The following is a 3511-nucleotide window of genomic DNA, read 5'->3' as shown; positions in this document are numbered from 1 at the left end:
CTTATCACCAGTATAGACATGTTGATTTTGGGGCCCTTGTTAGAGTGTGAGCTCCTTGAGGAGAGAAATTGTCACCAATTTGTTTAGTGGTCTTCAGGGGGCTCAATAACATTGGAGAGGCTTTAAGAGGGTTCTGGACAATCCTACTAATTTATGGGGGATTTCTCTTTTTGCATTATGCCTAAATAAGAGTTGAGGGAAACACAGATATAGTTCAACCAAGATTATTTGTCCTCTTTCTCAAATCCTATAGTTTTACCTTAACTAAATCTAAGACTTAAATAAAAGTTAATGAAAATGAAGTGAAAAATGGGTGGAAAACAGTTTGGACTATCAAACCTGGCTGCTCTCATCTCTATTATTTCTCAGAAATTTCAAATAATTCTTATCATAGAAAAAATGAAAAAAAGAGTACTATCTTATAGTATCCATAGGAAAATGTGCTTTATTAGCTAGATTCAGTCTGTCCCTATTGAAGAATTGCCAATTCTACTGATGAAAAAGATTTTTTTTAGACCATCTGTCAGTTATATTGGCAGGTCTATGTTTAACCTCTTCTATTCTGGCACAGAAGAATTCATTAATCTAGTAAGTTGCAGCTTTGGGTGCTATGGGTGTATGCCTTCATTGGGTTTAAAATTTAATAGAAGAGACAAGGGAAATACAGAATCAAATATATCTAGATCAGGATGAATGTACCAAGTGCCATAAGAGAAATACCAAATGTGGTAGAAGCACCAATTAGAGGGAAATTACTTCTGAGCAGGACCTAAGGAAGTCTCCATGAGGCATCTGGAGGCAAGGGGAAAGGGTAGGAATTATGGGCATTTTGTGTATAAGAACTAGCATGTTCTATGCCAGTAGAAGTGCAAAGGTCCAGCATAGGTCTGTACAATGGGAATAGTCTGCTGTTATAGGAGTATGGGATTTGGAAATAACTGTAGCAAATATAGATTTTTTGGAGGTCAGATGAAGGAGACATTTGGCTGTCAGATTAAGAGGTCAACATTTTATTATATAGAGTAGACAGTGAGTTGCCAGTGATGTGCTTTGGAATGGTCAGTGTCTTGCTCAGAGCTGTATTTAGGGGGATTATTTGGGAAGCCTAGGAAGTATAGGTTAAGCACTAAGCTATTTTCTCTAACCTGAGGGGAGGTAGAAATTGATTTGTTGGCTTCTGCTATTCCAGATATGATGCATTGGGTTTTGGAGACTTAAAAGTACATTTTTCTTTTATTAGTTGCTACTAGATTGATAGCTCTGAGGCCGCTGCTCCAGCCAAGACAGCTAGTCCAGTTGCTATGGGAGACTACATTTTTTTTCCTGTCAGATTTGAACCTATGTGAATTTTGTGGGTTTTGAGCTAAACCTTGGTCAATTTTTTAATATCAGTTAGGGGTTCTTATTTGTGAATGTGTATGTATGTGTGTGCATTGTTTTTGATGCCTCCCTCCACCCCAAGTATTTGTGACTATGTTTTTTTCTGCTAGAGCTTGGGTGGGGCATGGTAAGGATGTGGGATCACACCTGAAATGTCTGTATTTTTATTCTCTAAATTTCTTCTGGCTTAGTGCTATCGAGAGGCTTAGAGTATGGATAAATTTTTGGTTTAAGTAGCACTAGTGTTTCTCAAAGTGTGGCTCTCTCTTTAGCCACCTGGGGAATTCGCCTGGAGAGGGATCTGGTTTAAAATGCAGGTTTAAGTCTCTGACCTAGATTGAATGAATCAGTGAATAGGTTTCTTCCTGTTTAATAAACTCTCCAGGTAATTCAGATGCATGCTCAGGATTGAGGGCCACTCAAGTAGGAAACTATTAAAAGCCAAGAAATTGAGTTTTTAATTTAAAAGGCAAAAAGGTAGATCATAAGGTTATTTAAAGGAGTTTTGAAAAGTGTAGAGAACTTGGCCTTTTAAATCTTTTCTTTGAGTTTGTCAAGCTATGGATTTTGGAGTCAAAGGAGAGGAACTTGTGGTAGAAAGATCTTCCCATTCTGTATTTTTTTTCCCTCCTTTCTCCTACTATGTACAAATCTTACCCATGACTCTCATATGTGTTCCAGGACCATTCCAGCCAATGAAGATTTTCTTGGTTTTCAGAGCTGTGTTCACTTTCTGATTGTCCTTTCCATTCGCCATCTAACCTTGGGGTCTCTTGTGTAATATCAACTTACCCTAGACTTAGTGATGACTTGACCTTGAATTGGGATTTACCTGCTTCATGCCTGTTGATGTTGTCTCCCTAAAGAGTTTCCCTAAAATTCCTTGAGGGCAAGGGATCTGATTTATTTTTCTTTCCACACTCTCCAGTCCTGTAGCGATTGACATCATGCTTGTCACACAATAGGAGCATGGTAAATGATTGCAGAGTGAATGAAGGATTTCAGGGGACATTATGTAGCTTTGTTTGAGGAACATAAATTCCGAAGCTAAGTTGGGGGATAAAGGGGAAAGTGAGCCTAAAACACAAGCTTATCCTAATATATAAAAACCTAGGATCCATAACGACTGACTGAAGGCTCGACTGAACACCAGAAGTTGGTCCTGCAGTGTGGGTGTAGCAATCCAGTATTGACTGTTGAGGGGGCTGTGGATGAGGCCTGGAGAGAGGCCCAAAGAGAGGGGCAGGGTCTGATCTGCATCCTCTGTGGCAGCTGTTGGTCAGTCACTGCCTCTCTCTTTCTCCCTGGGCTTAACCAGCAGCAGCAATTCTGTTTCTCTCCCGGCCTCCACAGGGGCTGCTGATCAGCCTCACCTCTGATCAGTCCCAAAGATAGGCCCAGAGACACTGACTGGCATATAAACCGACCAATCAGAACCAAAGCTGGGTGAACTGTGAGGAGTCATGGCTGCCTAGGAGAAGGAGCTTTTGATGCTGATCTGCATAGAGGGCAGTTGGGGGTGAGATCAGGCCAACAGGGGAGGACAGTTGGGGGTAACCAAGCCAGCAAGGGAGGGTAGTTGGAGGCAAGATCAGGCTGGCAGGGGAACACTGTTGGGGGTGAGATAAGGCACACAGGGGAGGGCAGTTGGGGTCAATCAGGCAGGCAGGAGCAAGTGGTCCCTGTGGGATCGGGCCTAAACTGGTAGTCGGACATCCCCCAAGGATAGAGAGGTTGCAGGCTGGGCTGAAGGACCTCCCCCTTCCTCCTTCCATGCATGAATTTCATGCACCGGGCCACTGGTATTTACTAAAATAGTCAAGTACTTAAAAATGAAATGTACAGAGTTCTGTCTTCCCAGTAGCTTTTAGAGAATTGCAGTGAGCCAAAATTCTTTATTTTCATTTATAAGAAACAAATCTATTTCTATAACTCACCTTCTACTTTCAACACTTTAAAAAAAATGAAACTATGACACAAGCTCACTTTATTTCTGGCAGCACATAGTCTTTTAGCTGGGGAGTGAAAAGAACTTGGAACACGACTTTCAAACTTCTCTAGTTCTAATAATCTCTCTTAAGTGCTGAGAGATAGCAGTTTGTACACTCACTGATTACATACTGGTCCTGCC

Source organism: Pipistrellus kuhlii, unplaced genomic scaffold, assembly GCF_014108245.1.
Source record: "Pipistrellus kuhlii isolate mPipKuh1 unplaced genomic scaffold, mPipKuh1.p scaffold_m20_p_19, whole genome shotgun sequence".
Classification (NCBI taxonomy): Eukaryota; Metazoa; Chordata; class Mammalia; order Chiroptera; family Vespertilionidae; genus Pipistrellus; species Pipistrellus kuhlii.
The sequence above is the reverse complement of the archived record's forward strand: the minus strand, read 5'-3'. Positions refer to the sequence as shown.